Source organism: Nomia melanderi, chromosome 1 (assembly GCF_051020985.1).
Source record: "Nomia melanderi isolate GNS246 chromosome 1, iyNomMela1, whole genome shotgun sequence".
NCBI lineage: Eukaryota > Metazoa > Arthropoda > Insecta > Hymenoptera > Halictidae > Nomia > Nomia melanderi.
Genome location: NC_134999.1, coordinates 34,480,551 through 34,507,921, shown reverse-complemented (window position 1 = coordinate 34,507,921; position 27,371 = coordinate 34,480,551). Strand labels below are relative to the sequence as shown.

Sequence of the window (27,371 nt, the reverse complement as noted above, 5' to 3'; positions counted from 1 at the left end):
GTCACCGACGACCGCCGCGCGGAATTTCAACCAGCCCGCCCGGGGAATCGGTGCTTTCGGAAGCTCCTCGCCGATTGGACGCTGCGTGGGTTAGTTGGGGCTTAATTGCCTCGATGCTGATTAGTCTTGAGAAGATTCTTCGCTAAGAGGATTCCTTTTCTAGGCAAAAATCTGTTCGAGATTTACTAACTTTAACCTTTAGCAGTCCTCGAGTCTGACTCGACATTCTACTTTATTGCAACCGCTACATTTTTAACAATTTTTTCTATATTTATTTGTAATACAATTGTACCATTTAAAGGTAACATTTGAATGACTCCCAAATATTTTTGAATAAATAAATAGAGCGTCATATTAAATTGTAATCGGATGAACTAACGATGTGAACCTCAAAGTGAGAAACCAAGAGCACTCGACCGCGAAGGGTTGATACTACATTAGTAAAACTCATTCCTCGAATATCAACCCCCTCAATCTTAGAATTAATAAATCCCAAAGCTGAAAGGTTCATTCGCATATTGGTATTACCAATGCTTGTATTGTACCTCCGTCTTTCAGGCAGCGCAATAATAACACGAAATACCGGGAACCAACGCAAACGGACAGATCCAAGGAAAATTCAGGGAACAATCTCGAAAGCTTCGCAGAGAGGAAAGAAGAGGAGCGGAATCGTTTGAAGACGGAATCAATTAGCTAAAGCAGAGTCTGCCGGCTCCGGTTCGAAGTATAATGCTGTCGGGGGTGCAAACGGCGGAGCGAGGAAGACAAGCAACGCTCGCGCGTCGTCCTACACCCCCACCTCCCCGTCGTACCCCTGACCGACCGGCTGTGCGTCAAAACCGGCGGAGTTTCTTGCCGTAACTAACTACTCGTGAATTTATCGAGGCACCGACTCGAGTTTCTCGCCTGGCGACCGCGGCCTCCCCCGCCGCGTAGGCGGCAAGGTAACCGTACGAAACTTTCCAACAGTTTCTCTCCCCGCGGCGACGGGCGGAGCGACGCGGGGAGGGATGGCTGTCGGCCGACGAGGGACGAACTTGTAGTTTATGAATTTATAGCGGCGGAAAGCGGCAAAGGCGAGCGAGTTACCCGCGCTCCAGTTTATTCCGTCTCACCTCCAAGATTTTCCTCCCATTGAAATTCCTGCCGTCGCGTCCCCCGGCCGCCCCTAGCCGGCGCACCACCGGCAACTTCTCTCTCTCTACCGAACTTCCCGGCGGGTCTCTGCGAAATAGTCGCGAGCCATTAACGAGAGCGGCGGCGACGCGATTGCGGGTTCGCGGGCGAACAGACGCCGATAACTTCTCGCGGATCGCCGGCTCGTTAATGGAACTTTCGACGATTCTTCCGCTCGCCGGGGGTGTTTTCTTGTTGACGGATGCCTGGGTGTCCCGGGGACGTTCCAGGGAAAGCGGGGAGAGATTTTTGTTTAGGGGAGAACGCTGTTTTAGTTCGTGGAATGGTTAAGGGAATGGAATTATCGACGAGATGCGGATAGTTTGATTATGTTAGTCGACGCGTTTCGCGTTTCGTCGTCGGATATAATGGTCTGCGGTTACTTTAAATTGAGTCTTCAATGATTTCAGCATTCCTGGACCCGCAGGAGATCGAGTAAGCGGGAGCACGAAGGCGGGTGAGTAGAGTTACGTCGAAAACGCGGCGATTAAACACGATACACGCGACCGCGAAACCCTAAACCCTCGCATCCCTCCCCCGCCGCGGCGCGTAATTGCATCGTTCGAGAGCATCGTTCCACGGGACGGGCTAGGCGCAGCACGGAAACCGATGTAACTGCATATGCAGTGTCGTATACCTGCGTACACCTGTTCCGTTTCCTGCGAAAACACGTCGAGTTCCAGTTACACAATGGACACACCGGGAGAGGGACACACGGACGCCGCGCGATCGCGCGACGTACACGCGTGCACACCGGCTTTCCACGCGAGCACCGCGGTGGCGCTTGTGCAGGTGCAAACAGGTGAGCTGCCCCTCGACTCGCGATTTTAATGCGACTTGTTCCCGATACTCGGAATTCCTTTTTCCCATCCTGCTATTCAGTAAATAAGGATACCGTCGTATACTCTTGTATCTTCATTTGTAAGCGCTACCAATTAATTGGAAGATAAATCGTTGCGAGACTGTAGAAGTCTGTGGAAAGTGAAATGGAATGGTATCTAATTCGAATGGATCTCTTTAGATTTAGAAACTGAAAAGAATTGGAAAGTGGAAATTAGAAATTGGGAACTTGGGAAATTGGAAACTGGGAAAGTATAAACTAGGAACTTGGAAAATTGGGAAACTGTAGATTAGGAACTTGTAAAATTGGAAAACTATGAATTAGGAACTTGGAAAATTGGGAAACTATAAACTAGGAACTTGGAGGATTGAGAAACTATAAACTAGGATCTTGGGAAATTGTAAATTGGGAAACTATAAACTAGGAACTTGGAAAATTGGGAAACTAGAAACTAGAAACTTGGAAAATGGGAAAACTATAAATTAGAGATTTGGAAAATTAGTAAACTATAAATTAGGAACTTGAAAAATTGGGAAACTATAAACTAGGAACTTGGAAAATTCGATTTTGGAGAAGATTATACTCGGAAGTTACGCAATTTCCTGATTGGCTTAATTAAGGGAAGGGTCGAGTCGAGGAAGAAGCGTTTTTTGGCCCCTTCCGATTTCCCATCGGCACGAGGACCGTAGGACGTCGTCAGCAACGCATGACGCCGGTGGTGTCTGCGTTTCACAGATTCAGATTCGGTCACGGTGCGCGACGCCCTGCTCTCTCGCGACACCCAGGTGCACCCACCGTGTCTCCGCACCGACACACGCCCGAGTTTACACGTTATACGCGTGGGTGTGTCGGTTTTCCTAGGATCGCCGGCCGTCACTGATACTTCTCGCTTCCTCTGGCCTCCGGTTTCCGTAAAATCGCGGATGCACGATGCCCCGCCGTCGGCTATCGATACCGCAGCGCTACGAATCGCTTGAAATTTTACACGTGAGCCCCGTTCCCACGCGATCCGCCGCATTTTACCATTTTCACCATTACTCGAACCTCTGTACCTAAGTTTAATCTCTTAATTGCCTTCCCTTTCATTGATTCCATCCGTTAAACAATTAATCTTCCAATCAGAAAACCAAGAAACATCAAAATTTAAGCTCAAGTAAACAATCGCGCCTCCACCCACTCACTGAAGTTCCAATAAACCCCTCAATTACCGTGTATCATTTTCAACATCAAACCTGCAAATCTACTCGATAATTTGATTATTCCAGTCGCGAGGAAAGTTTCTCTCAAATTGAGAGATGAACCTTTTATCGAAACCCGTCGCCGTGATTTCATGGCCGATATTTAGTGAACAAAGTCAATAACCCCGCTCACGACACTCGACACGCCGAATCCCTCGGTGCGTGTTCACGTGCGCGCGCGCTGAACAACACGCCAGGTTTTGTTGGCCGAACATGTGCATCGTGACTGGGCAGTTAACACCTCGGCGACCTGAGTCATCGATGAACCGTGGAATCGATCCTTCTACGAACCGAAGTGCCGGACGAAATGTTCCTCCAGGGTTTGATGCCCTCGGCTCCGAAACGGAGCCGGTCCCTCATTATAGGAGGCGCATAAAACGCATCCTCTAGCACTCGAAGCTAACTCGGAAGCTCCGGCGTTCCTCTAAATATCGAACCAGCGAAGGGATCAACGAATTTATCGAAAAAATCAACTCGTGAACCGAAGATCAGAAACGGAAAAACGTCCGACGTTTCACGACACTGCGAGCGCGTAATCGAGGAACAGAAGCGAGAACCTTGTCCGGTGAAACTCGAAACTACCGGCAACGTCTCTGATGTCGTAGCTCCACTCTCCGAACAGGTTGAACACTATCTTATCGTATTCAGATAGCGAAGAATATAGAGCTATTAGTGTAACGTACGAATTTATTTCTTCACAAAGAGTTAAATCGACGAATTGGTTCGATAGTATTGTATTCGGGTGAAGATTGATTCAGGAGAGATCTTCGATGAATAATTTGTAAGATAATCGGCCCCATAATGTATTGAGTAGGAACCGTCCGCAGGCGCGGGTAATCCAAAAATTCATCTATCCCGCAGGATGGAAATCTTAGACGTTAAGTAATGGACGAACCATTAGCTCCCATATCGTCAGACCGCACGATATCGTGTTGCAGGAGCATTACGTGACTCGTCGCATCCCATTTAATGTCACTATCACTCTGGTATGACAAGTGGAAAACGCTCAACATTAATTTGTTCCGACAGACGAATATTTCCAATCCTTTTTCCCGCGCGAGCGGGGCTTCCCCGCGGGAAGAGGAAACCGCGGGATAATCGATAGCCACCGGGTAGCTACAAGTATCAATTCTCTTCGTCCTAAACGAAAAGTCGTTTGCAATTCACAACCGTTCATTACTCAACTCGCGTATATTCTAACCTATCCCCTTCACTTAACAAGTCCCACTCAAATTCTCAACCCTGTCGCAAGACCTAACCAATAGAATCACCTAAAACCTCAACCTCGAATTGCAATCAGACATAAACAAAAATACAACTATTACCAAGAGCATCACAAACTCCAAAACATAGCCAGAAGAATAATCCAAAAATCGCGGAAAATCCATCGATCGAACCCGAAACTTCAGCAATTCACTTAAGAAGTCCCACTTCAATTCTCTACCCTATCGCAAGACCTAACCAATAGAATCACCTAAAATCTCAACCTCTCGACCTAAACAAAAATACAACTATTACCAAGAGCATCACAAACTCCAAAACATAGCCAGAAGAATAATCCAAGAATCGCAGAGAATCCATCGATCGAGCCCGAAACTTCAGCAAATCGCCTACCACATCCGTCCCATCATCCTAATTCCCTGATTGCTCTGTACCCATTAATCCGTCGAACGTCGACAGTAATTCCCGCGACAATCGACGCGATCGCGGCGCGGAATAATACTCTTTTTCCCGTGCATTGAACAAACTCTCGCTCGCAGATCGGGCGCGGCGCTCTCGAGGCCCTCCTCCTCCCTTCGCTACGCGCGGCAGAGAGTTCGCGACGCGACCTGAGCCCGGCTACGCGTGCGACGCGGTGCTCCGGGTGAAATCACCGAGTAACAAGTGTCACCGTCGCTTCTAATTAATTAACGGAGCCGGAGCGGCGCATCTGCCGCCGCGCTCACGGTTCCGAGGGAGTGGCGCTGATATATCCTGCTCGTCTTCGGTGGTTGCATCTCTCTCTCTCTCTCTCTCACTCTCTATCTCTCACTCACTCACTCTCTCTCTCTCTCTCCTCTCTCCTCCGTGCGCGGCGCACCGTATTCAGACGTGAAGTGCCGCGAGGGAGAAGTTACTGGAACGAATTAACGCTGCTTAATGCTTGAATGGCGGCCGAGAATTAATCCGACGCGGCGGTAAATCGCGGCTGATCGTCGGCTCTCCCGGCCTCTCTCCCTCTCTCGCTCTCCCCGGCCCTCTGTCTATCTCCCGGCTCGATCCAGCCACGAGCCAACGGTAAATGGGTTCGACGGTGCCGCGTCGTGGAAAAAAGAGGCGATCGTTTGCACCCGCCGGTTCGCGAATCGCTCGAATTATCCTTTGCCGAGATGCTTCGTCGCGGGACCGGGGGATGCTTAAGCGAGCGTGTAATGATCCTGTAAATTCACGTTTTTTTTTTCGCTGGGATCTCGAGAGCGGGCTGATGAATGAAAATTGAAATGAAGTTGTGCGTGCGCCGGTTAGTCGTGATTTCATTTCGGAGAGAACGACTCGCCTTGTGAATCGATGATTCGGGGACGAGAGTGCGTTAAGATTCTCGACGATAAACGTACTGGCGCTTTATGCACATCTATTACTACTGAGACCAGCTAGATAATTGATTATACAATACAGATAAACAAATGAGAATACATTTTTCTCAGTGGAAACAGAAGTGCGTTGAGATTCTCATCGTTAAACGTACTGACACTTTATATACATCTATTCCTACTGAAACCAGCTAGATAACTGATTACACAAGTGAACACGAAAATACATTTTCCTCGGTGGAAACAGAAAGAAAAGAAAGGAGAAAAATATAAGAATTAATATAAAGTTAAATGGACAAAAGGAAATGCAAGGTTTCTCATCAAAATCGACCGTTCGTTTAACCGATCGCGGTACGTTTGCCGTTAAGATGGCGCTCGATCGTTCGACTCGTCTATGATTTTACCAAGACTTCCGTCCGTTCCACATAAGTCCCTCCCCGGCGATACGATCACTTTTTCAAGGTGCGCGCGATGTTCCTTAAATCCGTGGATCGTCGGCATCACGGGAACGCGATTCGCGTGCTTCATTGTCCCGCGAGAGACGTGTCCACGGCGACGAAGCCCCGGGCCCCCCATTAACGGTGCCGCATTCAATTTCCACGGCGAAGATCGACAAAGACCACGGATTACAAATTCAAATCCCGGGCCGTTTACGCGGCACGTGTGTCACGTAAGCCGGAGTCCTTTTCACCGGTCGAGCCACCTGTAAAGTACCCGCGGAGACGTGGCTCTCCGCCCACGAATACAAAAAGAAGGGAAAAAAAGGCGGTCGGCAGGGAAAAGGAACTCGGAAAAGAAGTCGATCGGTAGACAATGCCCCGAGGAATCGTCGTTTCTTGTGTCTTTCGCGATCAATAGCCTAAAATTTCGCGCGGCGTATCGACACAATGGATCGGGCGCGTTTTACGGGCAATTACAGCGCACAATGGACGCTTTCAGGACGCGTTATTAATTCCTATGATCCGCGAACGAACGCGTCGCGATGCTCGAACGTTTTCCCGGTTGAAACGAAAAGCGGATGGAAATTCGGTTTTCGCCGAGCGACATCTGGGCACCGGTCTCTATGAATAATTAAAGAATCTCCGCAGTCCGTCTTCGGCCGGTTCGAGCGTTCGCTATGCAAATCCGCGGGGCCGACTACTGCGCGTTTCGAGCATCCTCGAGAGCTACTCGAGCGGCGGACTCCACCCACGTACCGGCGGACGCTACGAAATTTACAACCTACACGCGCATTCAGAAACGGACCGCTCCGGAACACATAATTTAGCGCGTTAGAAGTCCGCGGGGCCACCACCGCCCGAGGAACACCGTCAAACGGCGACTCCTTCCTACCGGCGACCCTCGGGACCGCCGAATTCTGCCATCGAGCCGTTCATTATCCCCCTGGGAACCCTTCCGCGGTCATTATCATCGAACACTCTTCCTCCGGCGATGTTCCGTCTAAGCAAAAATCGAGAAGCACGGAGCCACCATTGAAACAAGAATATCAACCGTACCGGGAACCGGTCGAATAACTGGATTCAAAATTCCGCGTTTTCTTTATAAATCGACTTTACACAAATTCCCACACCACCCGATTAATCAGTTCAATGTTCCTCTTTCTTTGCCTCTGTTTCCACCGAAGGAAACGTATCTCTGACCAGTTTACCTTTATTCTGTAGCCACTTACTTCAGTATAGCAGGAAAGTGCCAAACAAGATTTAGCTCATAATACCTCGAAACTTTCATTGGAACATTAACCCAAGAAGAATCTTGAACTTAGTAGTCTAATACGGTAAGCCTTAAAACGAACGAACGCTTTAAGAGAAGCCGGAGATCATCAGAAAAGTTAGAAGAAGAGACGGACAGAGAAACTAACATTGTATTCCTCGGAATTAGCGGAGGAACCAAGGGAAGAAGCGAAAAGTCAGCGAGAAGATTGAAAGAGGCGAGGAAGAAAGGGAAACGAAAGGCATCGAGCAACGGAGAAACGTATCCTCGTTCCGTTTAACCGTTCCCGGGGCCGATTCGCGTCCGCTACTGGCTTTCGAGGATCCTCGAAAGCTACTCGAGCGGCGGCTGGCCCCCCGGGCACGAATGTGCCGGCCACGGTGCGCGAAACTTATAGTACGGCGGTCCGCAAACACGCGCGAACCAAAGCACACGCACGGGCGCAGGGCCAGGAGCCACTCGAGAATACTTAAACCGTGTGCCGGGCTTAATTAGGGGTATGCCCGTGGAAGCGGAGTGGTCGATGCACCGACGGCACACACGGCCACGCGCGTTTTCTCGCGCCACGGTAGCGTCGTCCTCGTCGTCGTCGAACACGCCGGACAAGTGTTTGCCGTTCGTTTCGTGTTCCGCGCCCCGATCCGGCTCGGCCTGTGTTTGATCGCCGCTGCTGCCTTCCAGAGGGACCGAGTGTTTGCCCTCGTTCCCGGGGACTCGCGGTTCTTCGGGACCTCCGATCGACTCGGTGCGTGCGCTGCGGTTATCGATACTGTGCGCCGCAGATTACATCGACTGGTTGGTTGGTTTCTTCCTTGTAAATTGGTCTTGGCAGTTTATTCATTCGAACGGACAGTTGAATCGGTACTTACTCAGAGACATATTGTAGTTTACTGTTAGCTACTAGGAACGTCCTGTGATCTTCAACTGGTTTCTTGTTTAACTGTGTACTGTGACGAGTGAGACTCGTGATGAAGATTTCTCTAATTTAATAACAATTAATGTTGTCGATTACCCGGGGATCAAAGAAACGATTATTTTGGTATTACCAGTTGTTTATCTTCAAATGAGATTTGTACTTTCGTTGCGTTTCTTTTGGATTGTCGATAGTATGTTACACGAGCTTAGCAGCGAGATAGTACGGCAAGGAGTTAGCGCCTAGAAAATGGAATTTGTTCGGTTCTTGGTCAAGGCAAGTGGCATTAGTGCGTCAGGTGAAAATATTTCCTAGCGAATTTCTTTCCAAATAAACGAGAGGCACGTGAAAGGGTCCACGGTTTCGGTTTTCGATTCATTTTCCCCGTTCAGCCGGAATTTCGTGCGAAACAGAGCTTCCGCCGCGAATAAAACGCCAGGTACGGAATAAACGATAACGTCGGGCACGGTGAATGGACGTGAGTGGGATAGGGGCCGGCGGGGGGTGGGGCGCGAGACAATTATCGCGAGCGAGACGCGAAATCAAAGCCGGCTAATTTATTAAACGCGGCGTGGTGCCGGGGATAATGAATGTTTTTCGACGGGGCAGCGATCCGGCTAGTATCGCCGCGGCCGATCGGTAAAAAGAACAGTTGTCCCGAAAAACTGTTCGGTACGTGTGCACGCGCGCTCGCGAGCGCGCGTGCACACAGGTGAATGGGCAGAGCGCAGCCCCGGTTAAAAGCGGGGATGAAGAGTCGGCCGGAAAACGCGTCGAATGTTCAAACGGATCGTCACTTAAAAAGGACACACTCCCCGATAAAGCGTCGAGCGCCCCGGGACAGCGTCGAATTACCATTGAAATCGGGCAAAATGCTCTCTAACGAACGAAATAGACAGCGGTCGGGACGCGGCGTGGGGGCGGGCGGCCGTTCGTCATCGAAACGTGGCACAAAGGATCGATGAAAATGATCACGCCCGGGACGCGTTTCGTTTTTCCCCCTTTTTTTCCGAAAACCGGGATATGAACGGCAAAAACGAAACACGCAGCGATATTTCGATCCGCCGATGGACGGGAATCGCTAGGGAAACGAAAATTTCGTTGGCAACCGGCGGCAGGGGTGGGGAATTGTGTAATTCGTTGAAAGGGAAACGTCAAAGAACTGGCGCGATGTTTTGAAAAATTACGTGCAGCTCCGACGAACGAGTCGATGGATAATCTAACTTTCTGACGATAGTCGAGTATTTAGAAAAGAAGATTTGGTTAGGGAACGAGAGGATAGCGTATCGTACGATCCTCCAAAGGAAGATCATCGAGAAACAAGCGTGAGATTTAGGATACTTCTGAAGTATACACAGGGAAACGAACTCTCGAGGAATTCTCGGTGGACGGTGTACAGGTGATCAGGGCGCATAGGGAAAATTAAGTTAGGGGATACGGTGTGGCGTCGTCCGTAGTGAATCGCCGGGATAAAAAACGGTAGGGAACACCGGGGGCGATTCTGTGTTCAAATAGGTCGGTGCCGGCCAAAAAGGAATTTATTAGCGGCGCTGGAGTACATTCGCAATAAACCGTATGTCATGGTAGGTTACGGTGTGAGGTTGGTTATGGCGATCCTGGCAACTGCCAGCCAGCTCACGGAACGAGCAACAGCCACCGTTGCTGCCGCCGTTGCTGGACAGAGCGAGCGAGAGAGAGCCGGATGATTTAATGCCGGGGCTGCCCCACCCTGGAATGCCGTCGTTTGCGCGAGATTTTCAAAAATAATATCGGCCCACCCGAGAGAACGGGAGAAAGAGAGACAGAGATAGGGAGAGGGAGAAAGAGAGAGAACCAGCTGGACAGAGGGAGAGAGAAAGAGAGTGGCGCGCTCTCCTCGCAGGAAGAGCGGCCGGGAATTATGCTGGAATGTTTCCTAGTATTTCATTGCGAGCCCCGCGTCCGCTGAAATTTCTGATAGATTTACACCGGCTGGACCGGACCAGCTGAATTAACGCGGATTAATTATTTTTCCGGGCACGATACCGCGGAAACCGAACGAAATTCCTTGGAACAATGCTCAACCTCTCGCAGGTTCTCGTCTGTAGTTTCCCTAGGATTCCTGTGTATTAACGGTTTGACTACCGAGTCTATCCGAAGATCGTGTCCCAAATTTCGTTGACTCGACAGTGAAAGGTACATTAGCGAGCTACTCCGAAGTTTCCACTTGTTCCACCACGCGCGTTCGAATTTTCGAATCTATTTTCGATGTTTGTCTTGTCGGAGTCGGTTAGGTCGATCCTTATCTCGATCTCATTCATTTTAACTCGTCCGATTGCGTCAAAAGAGAGCAACTTCAATAGCAACTGTCTCGTCGTTCGGCGGCAAACAGCGTGTAAAAATAGTCGAGGAAAATCGTCGATCGACGGCAGGAGCGATCGAATTTTTTCGCGGATTTCCCCGAGCGAGCACGTGACGCGGGCTCGTATATCAGTAGCCCGGTGTCCCCCATAAACGCGCCACTATTTATTAAGGATGATCGTCCAGTGTACACAGTGGTAAATAATAAATAGACGTCGAACAGGGGTTGTAATGGCCGTGCACGTTTAGGTGGCACTATTTCTTCCTTCTTGTTGCTCCTCACCTGTCGCTGGCCACGCGTGAGTAAATCTACGCCGCGACCAGGACCGACACGATTTTTCTTCCCGATCCGACGGGAAATAAGCTCGTGGCTATCGCTATCTCGATCTACGATCGATACACACTGATATCTGTTCGATCGCCAGCGCAATGAATCTTCCGCGATTTTTCCTGCTCCGCGGACTGTCCGCCGGAGCAACAAACATGTAACGAAAGTTGTTTATCCGGCTGAAAATTACAATTTAAAGGAACTACACGATTTTACAGTAGAATTAGAATGAACTGACTACTTAATATTTCAAATAAAAATTAAGAGGATCCTGTTAAGTGCTAGTTTCTCTCGATTCTATTCTCGTAGCAATAATAACGATAGCTTCCAAATCTTCGATCTACAATTTCAGGCGAAAGATCCCATTCTCCTAACCTTCCTCATTCAGCCAGCTAATCGCCTTTCTAAATGGTTAATCGAACACGATGATTAAGATCGCCACGGACGCTGCAATGTAATTGAGACAAGAATCTCGAGGATACAAGAAACCGAGAAACAGTGAGATGAAAATCACAGACGTCGAATTAACTCCGCGGTCCATGGCCAACGAGTTAAGCGTCTGATTTATCACCCACGAAAAAGACGAACGCCCGGCCGCTCCGTCAGGAGAATCCGCATTCGCAAAAGTTGCAGGCGAAACGACACCGGGATTCTACCGTTCCGGAGTCAATAGGGTTCGACGCGACCCGGGCCGGTTAATAGTGACAAAGGAGCCGGCTAATCGCGGTAAGCTGACCAGTAAATTACCGCGATCAAGCCGGGGAACCGGTAACCGGTAAATCGGCGGCCAACGAACGACGTCACCGAATCTTTAATGGGCATTCGCATTTTTCAACTTCCCACGTTTCGGTTGGACCTGGCCCCTAGGCCAGTCCTAAGCCCAGTGCGCCCGTAAATTAGATTTCTTCGAGGATGATTTGTGGCGAGGCTCTCCTTCGCTCTCTCTCTCTCTCTCTCTTTCTCTCTCTCGTCCTCTTTCTCCCTTCCCCTCGCACCTGGAACCAGTCCGCAGCCGATTTAGAAAACGAGCGTGCTGCTGGATGTCTCGCGAATAATCTCTTAAAACGTCGACGACGGTGAAACTTGGAAAAGCGGATGCGAGGATCTTCGAGCGACTGGAAGCTCCGGGCATGCTACGAGCTTAAGAGATCGAGTAGTTTGGACGGTCCTCGAATTTCTGGGATCGTCGTCGATCCCCGGGTTCGGAATTCGCTTAATTTCCACACAAATCACGGCGGCCTAATCCGGAATTATGAGTCCGCGAGCGGTAAACGAGTTTCGCGTCGGCCGTTCCGAGCAGACGGAGAAAAAACGAGCGGAGGAAAGAGAGAGTCGTATTCCTCCGGATGACGAATTCGTTTCTCGACGTCCCTGGACACGCGAGGCGAGAACACATCGACACGGTGTTATTAATTGATACGCATCTCCGGCCGATTAAGCCGATAATGAGATTAATTAGCGCCGGCTCGGGCCGAGCGGCTTTTTTTTCGACGGGCCGAGGAGCGCCGAACGTCTGGCGTCTTCCGGTGAGGAGGAGAGGCCACGGGTGTCGAGTCATCGGCATTTTTCTCGACGCGCCGCGAATTATTATCCGCGAATGGAACAGACGCGAGCAATTACGTTTCACGCCGCTCGACCGTGCACATTCCTCCGCAATTTTTCTTTCGCCGCCGGCTCGGCATCGCGGCTTATCCTATCATTCGCCTTCCCGGCGCGCCGATCGGAACTAATTGACAGCTCAATCGATGCATCGATACGCCAAACCTACCGGCAGTCCGATGAAAACCTCCGGGTTCTACGGCTTTCGGGACTGAAAACTCCGTCGAAACTTTCTCGAAAACGTTCAACTGTCCCGCACTGTTCAGCTAATTCCAGAATTAATATTCGACGAATCAACCAGTTAGACCTCTCAAAATCATGTGCAAATAATTCCAAAAATGTTCATTCTAGTACACCCATAAAATTGGTCACATCGAAGACGAATATTCTCTCAACTAATTATCTGTTTTCAGACAAGTATACTCGCTGCAACACGAAATCTTGCCATTCCTTCGCGAGTGTACTCGTCAAAAACAGCTGGTCGGTTAAGCGCGTCCAATGTTTGCACTGAGTTAAGTAACCTATCTCCGGCTCGATCTGAAATGTATATACGCAGTCCGGTTTATAAATCATTTAGTAATTAAAGGAATGCAGCGTAGTCCGCAGTAATGATTGCAAACCGCGGTAATTGCAGGAATCATTAGGCAAATCAGACGCGGAGAGTGAGCGACCGGCGCGCGGGATCCATGGCAGTGTTGAGTTAACTCGTCACACCCGGTTAACAGGTTAATCATTTCGAAATAATCCGGCGATCGTCTTACGGTCAGGAACTCCTGCGAATCTGTTGCTCGCCGCTGGTCCCGTTCGAGTCGGATCGGATTAATCCCGCGCGAGGATCGTTAATCCGTCGGTCGATCCTCGTTTCCGGGGGACGCGCGAGTCGCGTCTGTCGAACGGAGCGAAACGGTTTATTAGCCGCGCGGCGAGGGCTAATATCGGGGATGTACAGCCGGGGGCGATAACTTTGACTCGCGTCTTTGATGTCGCGCACCCCTTTGTGCCGACGCCGCGGACAATGAGATCGCTGGGAACTCGCCTTTACGCCAGCTTGGCCCAGACGCGATTTTTCCGATTTTTTCCCTTCCGTGTTCCTTTTCTATCCTTTTTTTTTCTCTTCTCTTCCTTTTCTCTTTTGCCCTCGCTCTTTTCTCTTCCGTTCGCTCCCGTTCTCTCTTCCTTCCGCTTTCCTGAATCCGCGGGAACGGCGCGGTACCGGGCGAGTTAATAACGTCGACGTTTTTCCCGCCGCCCCCGTGACCGACGCTGGTAACGAGATGTCTTCGCGAGGGGGACGTTTACAATTACGCGTGACGCGCACGGATCATTTACCGGCAAAAGAGGATCCGGGCATAAATTGCGCGCGGAGAGGCGAGCGGTTGTCGCGATAATATCGCGAATCGGTGAATATACATTGTGCCCGGTTTAATAACGGCGAACTTCTCGCTGAATCATACCCCGCCTTTGCTTTCTTTCCTCTCTTCGCGTCCCTCCACCCGCGCCGTCTCATTTTCCTCTCTCGCGCTACGCGGGAGTTACGGTAACAATCACGGGGACAGTATCGATAATAATGAAGTCTTTGTAAAATGTAGAATCGAGCGGCAGTTACGTAAAACGGATTCGAAGGAGATTCGAGGGGGTAGTTAACCCCAAGGCCTGTGATTTCTTTCGCAACTCTGATCGATACGGCCACTTTGTCATTAGTAATTCATTGGGAAAATAGAAAAATTCTAAGCATATGTTATGGCTGTATTTCCTTTTAAGTATAATAGTTGATTACAGAGGAATATTTACTCTGCATTCGATTGAACTGAGTAATATGTATATTTATTGAATCATGTTGAAAATTTTCATCACGAGTCTCAGTCGTTGTAGGACAAGGGGTTAACCTTGTTAGACTTGTGGCGGACATCTTGAACTGAATTTAACCCTTTGGCCTATGATTTCTTTCTGAACTCTGATCGATACGGCCACTTTGTCATTAGTAATTCATTGGAAAAATAGAAAAATTCTAAGCATATATTATGCCTGTATTTTCTTCTAAGTATAATAGTTGATTACAGAGGAATATTTACTCTGCATTCGATTGAACTGAGTAATATGTATATTTGTTGAATCATGTTGAAAATCTTTGTAGCTCGTTGTAGAACAAGGGGTCGATCACAGAGTAAATTGGAATGCAAGAAAGTACAAATGATGCGAAGGAAATTGGTTAATTAGCTTGGCTAGATAAACCACGTTTTTCATCCTCGTCATGATAGAGCGAGAAGAATAAGAAAGAGTAGTGAATTCTGCATAAAATGTAGAATGTATAGAATGATACCCGATCAAGAATCATTTTATATCGAGTGGCAGCACTAGAACCGCCCTAAGGTTTGCCATCGCGAATATTCTACGCTGAACCATCACCAGATCTCAAGCCTCGGTTGGATCGGCGTGCAGTACACCATCGACTGCTGGCAAACAGATTCTACGTTGAGCATTTTCGAGGAACGCGTTGCGAACGGTATCCGTTGGACGCTCGGTTACTCTGGTAACGGTAACGGCCGAGAAAGGGGCCGAAAGTTGTCCGTAGCTACGAAACGAAGCCTGCTGGGGACCACGCCGTTGAATGACTGACATTCCGTGGATTCAGGGATCAATAATTGTCCATTAAACTTCTGGAAACACGTGTCCACTGCTTCCTCTTTCTATCGACACATTAAGTTATCCATGAAACTAAAACCATCGAAAGAAATCGAATGGGAAGAAAAGAGACTCCCGAGGAACAGAAAGAAGTATAAAATGAAACTAGGATGTTTCGATCTCCACGAGTCTAATTTCTGATTCCAAGAGGAAGAATCTCCATAGAATTGATCGATGATCCCTCGGATACAGGAAGAATCGTTCGGAGCGTCGGATAGTGACAGTGCTCGGACATTTCGCGAGAAACAGGAAGAAGTATCGGTATAAAATGAAACTAGGATGTTTCGATCTCCACGAGTCTAATTTCTGATTCCGAGAGGAAGAATCTCCATCGAACTGACGGATGATCCCTCGGATACAAGAAGAATCGTCCGGAGTGTCGGATAGTGGCAGTCCTCGGACATTTCGCGACTGGCACGCAGTCGATACCGCGATTCGACGAACGAGAGCCATTTTTCTTCCATCCCTAGCCCGTCGGTCCGGATTGGAGCGGGTCCGGCGAGGCGCATGCGTGGCCACGCATTCATACGTGTGTTCACGTGCACGGGATTGTTAATGCACCGTTGCAAGTGCGCAGACGCCGCGATGCATCCGATGTACCGGAGAGGCCGCGACGGAGAACGATCAGCCGCGATAACGGTGCCCGTTCCGCGAGCCTCCGAGCCTCCGCTCGAATGGAAGTAGAATCGCCTGTCCGATCGAAACGCGTGGCTTGTCCAGAATGTCTGGATCCTCCTCCAACGCGACTCAGTGACTCCGCAATCCGGTTAATTGGAGGAACCTTTTAATCCGCGATAAACGCCACCGCCGCTGTATAAAACAGATTCCACCCCTACAATCGCAGCGGACCCACAAAGATCTCCGATACCCCCTAAACTTCGTGTACCGATCATCATACGATTCTCCAAATCAATCGTCCATTCCACCGAATCTCTATACTAAACCGCTAATCGATGATCGCGCGGCCGCGCGCACCGTTCCCTCGCAGCGTCCCCCGACATGTCCCAAATTCAGCGAATCAAAGGGTCGTCTTCAGAGTAACAGGGAGGCAAGTTCGCCAGCCGTTGCCGTCAAAGGGTGCAGGACGAGCCGGCGTGTGTCGCCCAGAAAAATGAAACTCTAACGCGCTCGTTCAGCGGGCGCGAACCCCCTCAAAGGAAGAGACTCGCTGGCAGCGCGCTCCGGGGGGTGCCGGAGAAAGAAAGTCGGAAGAAAGGGAAGGAAAATCTCGGTGCACCTGTGCACGTATGAGCGAACGTGTAAAGGCGAATGCCGGGAACAGAGGGGAACAGAAGAGCGGGAGGAGGGGGTCGGCTGTGTGACGGTTAGGTGGAAAGGGGGACGGGGGGGCGGGACGGCGGTCGGGAGGGAAAAACGGGAGAAGTGCAAAAAAAACGGGGGAAGGTGCGAATCACGCTCCCGCGAATCCTTTCTCCGGCGCCGCGAGGGTGCACTTAATTGCGAGTTTAAGTAATTAGTACGCGAGTCGGGAGCGCGTCGCTCGTCCTCGCTCGGTCGCTCGGTTCCGCGAGCACGACGTAGCGCCCTTTATTTCTTCTCTCTCTTCTTCTCTCACCTTCTTCTCTCTTCCTCTCACCCTCTCTCTCTCTCTCTCTCTCTCTCTCTCTCTCTCTCTCGCGCGCGTTCTCACTCTCTTTTCCTCCTCGTTCTCTCTAGAGGATTCTTCGGGGGTGTAGGCGAAGCAACGGGGGTTGTTTCTGTTGCGCGCGGCCCAGGCCGAATAATTGCAACGACGTCGAGGCTGACGACGACGACGACGACGACGACGACGACGACGACGATGACGACGACGGTGGATTGTAATTATAAAATGGCGTTTCGGACGTCCTTGCCACTTTTCAGGGAAGAAGGACCATCGTCGACGCGCGGTGACGCTCGAGAGGAACAGGAGTGCCCGTTACGTCGAGTATTGGGACGTGTAATGAGCAAGCTGGAACCGGCTTAAAGCGCGTCGCTCCGACGCGGTTCGACGCGTACGATTGTTGCTCGTCGACCGTGACGTAACGCTGCTGGCCGATCTGATAGGGAACGGGAAAAATTGTCCTGGGCTAGTGACGTTTTCTGATAAGGCCCCTGATACGGTGACATAGCCTTTGCGACCGGTTTTCATTCACCTGCCAGTTGCGCGACGTTTAGAAACTCGCCGAGGATTCTTCCGATTCATTTGTTTACGCGCCTCGCGCCGTTTCTGAGCAAGTGTTGCTTTACTGGCCGCGTGTTACGTTTTCGGGACACGGCACTGGATTTGGAAATAGATACAAATTATGTACTTGTAATTTTATCTTTGCGCATGGTTAGGTATGATGTTAGATATAAAATATTTCTGATCTTTGTACATTCTAGTGGAGTAAATAATACTATTCTCAGTCATCACAGCATTTACTCGATTCTTCGATTCACTAGATAAAAGTCTTCCTTTGTAGCTTCTGAATATGTTCTACAATCATTTTAGAAGGCAAAACATTAACTTTCTCCATCTGTGTTCTCTGTACTTAACCATATTAGCTTCTGAGTGATAACAATAAAACAACTTCCTCCGCATTCAAAATACTCAAGAACAGAAACAAAGTAAAAACAACGGAGCATTCGCGAAGACATCACTTGACCGGCAAACCAAGTCCAAGCGTGTCCAAGCATTTTCGAGACACGTGGCGCGAATCGAACTAGAGCACCGAGGAAATCGTTCCACCAGCTCCAGGATAGGACGAATAAAAATTACGTTACATCCAGAGTTTTCGAGTCAACCGTATATACCAAGAATTCCGTTTCTAACGATGGAAGTTCTCGCAGCTTTCTTTCGGCCGGGGTACACACTTTTGCCGGGCGGTCTCGGAAACTTATCAAAGTTTCTTCGATTCAGTGGAGACTCTCGAAACCGAAAGCCGGCGACGGAACGAGGCAGGCGAGAGATCCCGGGAACGCTTTCGATCGGGATTACGCGGCGTTCAGGGTCTCGGGTAGAGCGCGGCTCGAACGGCGGGAATCGCGTGGATCGATTCGCAGGGAACAAAGGGGACACTCGGGATCGACTAACCCTGGATTCGCGCACCCTTCCCGCGGCTACACCCCCGCCCCCCTCTGTCCCGGCCCGTCGACTCTTCGACAGAGGTGACAAAAGGCGAACGGCGAGGCATCTCGCGCGCGCACAATATATATTCGCGCGTAATTCACGCTCCTTTTTTGAGCGTGGAAGCCCCTCGAGGCTTTCTACCTTTTAATTAGCCTCATTACCATAAAATAATTACAAAAAATTACAGTGGCGTGCAGCCCCTCCGACGTCACACGCCGACGAGTTTATACGTCGCCGGCCTCCGCGTGAAAACCCCCGCCCATGGTTGCTTTCTATTTATCACAGACTCTCTTCCTCTCTCTCTCTCTCTCTTTTCCTTTCACTCTCTCTTTCTCTCTTACTCTTGACGCCGAGATAATGCGCGGCTTTTTTCCATTCGCGTTCGACCGACGCGGGGGTGGCGAAGGGGTGGTTTCTCGCGCCCACGTGCTCTAATGAGTAATTAGTAATTAGCAGCGACACCCTGCGCATCCAGCGTGAGCAGTCTCGCATTTATCGCGTAATTAGGTGAGCCCGAGCCGTCATTCGAGTTTATCGAATCCTCCGCGCGGGGGTTGTTCTCCGGCACCGTCTTTTTTTCCCCTTTTTCCTCCCCGGCAGTCGTCGGTGTGCCGCGATTGTGTCGAATGCGATGAAAAGTATTTCCCTCGGTCCTCTGCTTTATTCCTCTTTATCTTCCTTCGACCCCGGTCCGCGGCTCTCGCTCCACCCCTCGGCGAGAGGAAAAGGGAGCGAGCCCGCGAACGGCGAGGGAGCGATCGAAGAAACGAATAATTCGCGAAAGAGAAATGAATCGCGGCTGCGTTCACCGGGAAACGGTTCACACAGGATCAAAACTCGAGAAGGGATTAAGCGTTCCCTGGGAATTTCCGACCCGGAGTGTCGAGTGTCGATTAAGCGGCCAGTTCGCAGGTTGGCGATCGGCCGCGACTATTAACCCGTTAAACGGCAGACTTCTTTTCGCGCGGACGTTGATCCGGGTGTAATTAGAAATCGTGGAAATTCATTCGACACGGGTATTAGCGTCACGCCGGTGAATACTATTTAACTCGAGCCGATACAGGCTTTAAGGTACATTGAAACGCCCGCGACCGTATGAATAAGACGAGTCATCGAAACGCGAGGCCGAGCTCACTTTTCCACGGTCGGAGCCCGTGCTTTACAACATCGAATCAACGTCCGAGTTGAATACAACAAACACGAATGTTCCCTGAGCCGCGTGGAAGCCAAAATAATCACCCTATACGCGATGTCTTAATTACACTCGGCATCTGTGCCAACGTTCCGTTATCGCGGTGTAAATGTTAACACTTGCTTGATAAGGGAACACGTAGCCGGCTCGCTTTCCGCGAAACGATCGGCCAGGTGCTCCGGTATCGCTAGACTCAGGCTTTCCCTTTCCTACTCCGCGACGGTTCCAAATCGTTTTACTCTACCGAGGCTACTCGAATCGGCGGAACATTCGAGAAGAAACGGCGTTCCTTCGAACGACTTCGTTCCGAAATACCCGCGACGCGTCTGTTCGATCGGACGATGACGAAATCGCGGCTGGTTCGCGCGACAAAAGCTCCCGTGGTTCTTTCGAAACGTCGCCGGTGGAAGGAAAGCCGCGAGAGACGGTCCGGCGTTCCGGCGGACAGGCGAAAAGAAATGGCATAATTTGTCACCGCGGACGTCGCGGGCGATACATCGCGGCGCGGGACGCGAGGCGACTACGATTAATCAACGGCGCGGCGATAAATAAGTAAGATTCGAGCCGGGGCCCCGAGTCGTCTCATTAATTACCGCCGCGCGGCTTTCTACTAATTGTGAACGGTCCTGTCCCTGTCCGTTTCCATTCCTCCAGCCGTTTCCCCCCGGGGCGATCGTATCTGTTCGAAAAACGATTTCGCGCCGCCGCGGAGGAGCGGGGCGGGGGGAGGCGGGCAACGAGGGAACGGCGGCGTCCAGCTCGCGGAGATTCACCGAAAGAAAAATATCCCGTTATCGGGAGAGCGTTTCGCGATTCGCAGCACGCGCGAATTAATTACGTTATCGCGGCCGGTGGCCGGTTTAACGCGTACCGCGATATCGCGACCGCGTGTTTTCGGCCGATTTATCGATCATCGAGTTTTAATTACCAGCCGTGATGCCTCCTCGCTCTACCGTCGATCCGCGCGCGAGATTTCGTCGTTGGTTGCCTATCCTGCGTTGCTGGCGAGACGGGATCAACGGTGTTTCGCTGTTTTTAGAAGCATTCGAAATCTCTTTCCTCGGAAACTAGATTAGATATGGAAATCATTGATAAATATCACATTAACGTGTCCTCCGGTTACACGTTGGTGTCGCATGCTGAGCTATCGCGAAGTAATAATTAGTGACAGACTGCGATACATAAATTCTGTACTTAATTTCTCAATTTTATAAACAGAAAGACCGGCGCCAAGTGAAAGAGTCTTAGTTATACCTGCGAATAGTAGTTTATCGAAGGAGCGTACGTCAATCGCATCTATCGTCGTTCAAAGTAATCAAACTCGCGTTCCATCCGAGGTCCATTTATCCAGCAACGCGTCCTAAATCGACGCAGGGAGGTTTTTAGGCGAAGTCGCCGGGAGGTCGATTTTCGAAGCGCAAATTCGCCGGCGGTTATCGCTTATCGGCTCCGCCGGAGAAAAACATTTTCGCGTTTCTGCGACGCACAAGACAGCGCGCGCGGCGCGAGATTAATTGGACGTCCGAGAAAGTCGATCGGCTGTTTCGTCGCTGGCCGCGCGTTGTTGCACAAGAAACGCCGCCTCTCCACGCCTCTCGCACGGTAATAAGCGTGTTTCGAGGATACCGCGGGTATTCGGCCCGACTTTAATTAACCGTCAATGTTCGGAGCAGAAATCGCGCGCGGAATCAATTATACGAATAATTTACGAGGCTCTCCGGCCGGCCGGCGTCGGCGAGCGCGTGTTTCTAGCCGCGGCGCGGTTTAACGGCAACATTGCTGGCCTCCGAGAGCCGATGAGAATATAATTGCCGAGTCATTCATCAGGCATCGGCCGGCGGCGGCGGGCTGCACGTGAATTACGTTAGAACGGATCGCATGTCCCGACGAAACGCCGGCGAACCAGTCCGATTTCGCCTGCATTCCGCTCGTCGGGCGCGCTTCGATCCACGGAAATCCATCGCGGGACCGATCGATGGAAAGGAAAACTGGAAGATGTTGAACGATCATTGCAAACCGTCACCTCCTTTACAGATCGACGTTCCGTCCATCTACGGAATAGTTTTATAGCGTTCATCTCGAATTTACGGCAAACGTTGCGCCGAGAATTCGAACCAGTTGGTTTTTAACGTTAACAAGAATGTTCTTACTTTTCCGATATCAGGATTTTTAGTATATTGAGGAGATAATGTGATTAATTATGCGTAATTATGAAAGTGATCTAAGGGAGAATTAGAAACAATGAGTTGATCGGTTATTTTGCATCAGATTATTTGAGACTGAATTAAAACGAAAAGCGAATGTATGATTTAGACGAGTTTCATAATTATGGGTATAATTAGATTTTGTTTGCTGGAAGATTCATTCTTATTGACAAATGAGTCGTTTCCTGGCGATACAGGAGTCGTCTTCGTTTTCTCGCGCGGTTCATCCAGCCCTTTGCGTTTACGCAAACATTCTTATTACACGGCGAGCGCTGCGAAGAAGACATTATTTTTGATTACTATTGTTGTGGAAAAAGTACACGGAGCCGATGAAGTTTCCACGAAGCGGCTATAAATTATCCGGCCGCGACGCCGATAGACCGGCAGCGAGGAGGTTGAGGCTGCCAATTATCGTTGCTCTACTGGCTCGACAAATATTCAGAAGTCTTTAACCCTGACGAGCCGCGATTTCAGCGCAACAATGGTCAGCCAACCGGTGGTTAACTTATTCAGGATCGCGTGACCCGCCGGCGTGGATTATCGTGGGATTCTTTTCATTTTCCGACGTGACCCGATCGCGGGTCGCTACTGCAAGTTCTCATGATCATTTCTCAAAAGTGGAATTTAACACTGCGGTCGCGTGAAATTTCAGAAACGCAAACGGAAGCTTGCACCGATTCATTACAAGACAGAATTATAATAGAATAGGAAAAATAATCGAATTTTAATTACATTTTCATTGTACGTGTTTTCAGAGGACTAAGTAACTAGATAACAGTACAACGTACAAACTTCGATATCGAATTATTAATAATTGATAATTAAAATGATAACTAAATATAATAACCAAATAACTAAAATGATAATTAACCCTTAGCGACACAGCGCTTTTACATGCGTCCAAAATTCATTTTACTATTTATATTATTATTGTAATTTTTACAACTAAGTACCCTAAGACTCCCATGAATTTCTTTCCCTTGTTATCTACGTTACAGTATTTTTCGTTGATAAGCAGAGGAATACTTCCGGTCCGTTAAAGTTGAATATTATTGGCAAACTGAAAATTCTCATAGCAACGCGACGATCGCGCGCAGAAGCCAGCAGTCTTCGCGTGGCGAAGCGACCGGCCGATAACGCGTCGCGTCAGTATGGAAAATTGCATAAGAGTCCCTCGATAAATATGCATCGGACGCACCCGTGCATTTACGCGCGGGATACGCGGCAGGATTTTTCCTTCCTCCTCGTCCGAAGTGGACGGAGACGGAATTCGAATTAGAGAGGCTTTCGAGAGACGCTCGAAGGATCCGGCCGGTCGAGAGGCGAACGTTCGAGAGCGCCGCGGAGATCCGCCGATCCTCTTGTGTACAAACAGAATCCGACCTTGCGCGATACATTCTAATCTGCCCCGTGACGTCGCCACCGGTGCTAGCGTCACGTCGCTAAAATTAAACTTCTCTCTCTCTCTCTCTCTCTTTCTCTCTCGATACGTCAAATTCGCCGGCACGCATGCGCTCGTAATCCGGCCGATTCGATCGGCGCGGTATTGAATTATTTATTTACTCAAACGATTTTATAGGCGCGCGGGGCATAAACGTGCGCGAGCGGAGCAGCGGGGAAGAAATAGGCGGCGGCGTTCGGTTTTAGAGGACTGCTGGAACGTTTGACCCGGGATACTAAAGTAACCAGGAACTAATTAGAACTTTATTGCCCCCCTAACTATCATTAATGGACTGCGGAGGTTTATGCAGATATACAATTTCCGCGGACGGTGATTGGAAACGGGGAAAAATTTCTTTATTCCTTTAAGCGTTCCCCCATGTCTCAAAGAAGGTAAAAAGCTCATTAAACTCTAATGAATGCTACGCTATACCCAGTTTCACGAAATCGTGAGCGCTGTAAATGCATGAAATCCGACGGGTAATTATTGTTATGCGTTAGGTAATAGGTTTCGCTTTTATGGTGGCCGCCGCTGCTCGCGAAAATGTTAATACAATTGACGGAACGGGTGGAGAATCCTTCGCGAAGTGTCTCCGACCGAATCTCACCCCCATATACATCGTCGCGGTCGCTGTTGTGGTCACACCTTTATAAACAACCCACTTTAGTAATTTGTATTCAAGAGATAATGCTAATATTCAACGAAAATTCAGTTCTAAGATTGATTACACCTATGCGTTTTATATATTTCGAGAATTTCTACGAAAGAATACGTCGCGTAGAACGAGATGTCGCAGTTACGAGGATCGTAAGCGAAGCAAGTTGCCGATCGCGTTAAACAAAGGCGTAGAACCGTGAAAGGACGAGCCAAGGACCGGGACCGTTGAAAAATTACCGCGTTGCGTAACCGCGGCCTAAATGTCCCGGAGATAAATGCGTGTCCCGCTAATTTCCGCCCCCGCGGCCGTCTCCGCGACGCGTCTTTTTCAACGCACGCGGCATAGGTGTCACGGGGATAGCGAATTTCATTTATTATTCCGCCGCGAGGATTTCTTTCACGCGGGCACACGCGACATTTATCACGCGTTGTGACATTTTAATTAAATACGATGACACTCTCGGTTCGGCCCAGCTCGGCCCGGCGCGGCCCGGCCGGGCAGCCGCGAAATGTACCGGCCTCTGGCGAACCTTGTTCCGTGAGAATGGGTTTCGTAAACGCGCGCGCTAATGTCTGTTAACCTCTGACGGGGGACTTGACATCGATCGTGAATGTGCGCGCAGGCAAATTAAAGATAAATGGCAACGCGAGGAGCCGATGCCATTCACGCGGCGGCAAAAGTGAGGACAGTAATATATCTTACGATAATATAGATATTATGACGCGATTACACGCGGGGATCTTCCGCGGCGGAGAAAAATGTCGGAATTCGTAGCCTCTCGTGTGCCAAAGGAGTTAATCTTCTTGGGATCTAGTAATTCTTGCTCGTGGGAGTTTAAAATCGATCCTGTGAGAGAAATTGGTAGAAGATTGAAATTTAAGTGGAATATAGATGATTTTGATGCGTTTAGTTCTGTTAATTTTTAATTGATTTCTATAGTGTTATTTCTTAGGAGTTTCTCGGTGAATAATTTTCTAACGGTGCCATTTTCACGAACAATGCGAGAGTCGGAGGTAACCGACGGTGGATTTGCATTGTTTATGAGAAACTTTTGATTAAGGGTTCGCCGTAGCGTTAGAGAAAAACGGTGTATTATTCGAACGAGGTGGCAAGGTGTAATTATCATCGATCGGGAGGAATCTCGTTCCACGAAGCGTAGGCGTGATTCCAGCGTGAATTTCCGAGCGGCGGCGTGCGCCGACGCGATGATTAGACTCCCTCGTAATTAAGACACGCCAGGAACTCGTTAAATTACATCGGGCAACTCGATGGAAATTAGTAAGCATCAACTTAGTACCAATTCCCGGTGGTCGGATTAATGGCAATCCCGCACGCGAAAACAGTTACCGGGAAAAATTGTGGAGAGCCGCGGCAGTGATCCCGATGATGATAACATTACCTTGTATAGTTAGTCAACATTCCCATTATACAGGCCAACGGGCAATCACGGCCGGGTTTCTTTCTGTTCGCAATTACTCGTTTGTTCGGACATCCCTCTCATAATTCATCCTCAATTTCTCGAATATTAATAAAACCACGGAACCGCATTGCAAGTGAACACCTCGAACAGCGATATACAATCCTAAAAGACAATATTTCACAGAAAAACCAAATCACCCAATTATCAAAACAAAAGTATTTATTCCATTATCCCCCAGTTGCAACGATAGTTCGCTTTTCTTTCCGGTATCCCAAGAATCCCCGAAAGAATCGCATCGATCGCAAGTACCGACCGCGATCGGAACAATGTCGGGGTCCCGGGTCTCCGGAGGGGGCAGGTGGCCAGGAATAATTAAGACGCCAGCCGGGGCGGTCATTATATCCTTTACGGTGGCATTCAGCGTCGAAATTAGCGTCGGCCGGCACCGAAATCCCAATCGGCCATGGCGATCTTCCCCGGCGACGATGCGCGGCGCCGATACGGCGACGCGTGACGCCGCCGTATCCGCGTCCGTCGGCCGATAAGGGCGCGCGGAAGGAGCTAGGGGGGCCGGCTAGGTGTGCCGGCCACCGAAATTAAGACAAATCGCGGCCCGACCGATTGCGATCGCCTCCAATTAAGCGGCGGACAGATCGGACCCGGCTGCGATTCGTCGACCGCGACCCGTTCGCCGGGCGGTCACATGCGAATCGTGCATTAGGGGGTTGCCGGACGCACGCCGCTGGTGGCTCGAACGGCAGACCAGGCCGGAGCAAAGCTGACCGCCTCCTGTTTTCGTTTCGGGGACGATAACTCGGCCGAGGACGGCCTGTGTGCACGGACGGACGGTCGGTTTGTCCGGCCGATGCGGCCGGGTCCGGGTTATCGGCCGGGACACCGGTTTATCAGTGGCTGCCCGCGGGCCGGCTGAAAAATCACCGGCCGGAAAATAATTGTTAAGTGCTTTATTAGCGCAATAACGCACGTCTGGGGTGTGGAAACGGAGCCACCGAGGGGAGATAGCGAGCGCAGGCCTGCCACCGGCGAGCCACCTTCGCGATTTATTGCCCCAGACCTGCGTTCCTCCCTCTCCGCCCTCCGGCTGTGCTTCTGCCGTGGCTGCCAGCTTTTCTGTCCACTTGTTCGCTGGAGGGAAGAGTTGGGAAACGGGATCGTTGCTAATCGCGCGATTTCTCGGGGATAATGGAGAATCATCGAATACGTTACGTGGCTTTCTTATTGGACCACCCACTTATCCCTTCCGAGAAGCGGAGACGTTCCGACGTGGAAATCTCTTGTGAATAGGTTTACTCCAATATTTACCCACGCCGTCCCGCATCGCGTCGAGTTTAATCGGTATGCGTGTCACGGACGAGGGTGACAAGGGTCTGAGGATCAACCGGAGGAGAAAATTGAACAGCCCACGCGGATAACTAGACCAGTCAGATCGGCAGCAACGAATCGTCTTGTTTCGACGGACACTTTTCATCGATGAACAGGAAGAATGGGGTGTCCAGGGTATCCGGCTAGCGGTTCCGTCCGGCTACCAAGCACGAAAAGAAGAAACGGAGGCCGGGCCGAGCCCAGGAAATAGGTCAACGTTCTCGCGGCTGGGGTAGGGGCGATAAATACCAAGCGAACGGCGTAATTTTCGGGGGCAGCGCGATACGGTCGTGGTTAATTTCGCCGGGGACGATCCGAAAATAAAAACGGCACCGGCCGTGGAAGGAAAGGCGGCGCGCGAGGGGGGGCAGGGGGGAAACCCGTCCCGGAGAGAGGTTTTGTCCCCGTATATCGGGTGCCGCGATCCCGGTGGTTGGCAGTCGAACCGGTGGTGCTATTAACGACATTAACGCTACTCCGGGCAAACACGGCCCTATATCATTCCCGGGGCCTACGGAATAATAAACAATAAATTTCGGTGAAATACGGCGTCGAACAAGCGTAACCCATTTGTTTGCGATAAAC

At 50.1% G+C, this 27,371-nt stretch overlaps 1 protein-coding gene across 3 annotated transcripts in view; it reads right to left on the bottom strand.

Moving 5' to 3' along the window:
* The window catches only part of SoxN (SRY-box transcription factor soxNeuro), a 111,770-nt gene that overhangs the window by 67,956 nt on the left and 16,443 nt on the right, over positions 1–27,371 (bottom strand). The gene's annotated exons all lie outside the window — the stretch shown is intronic.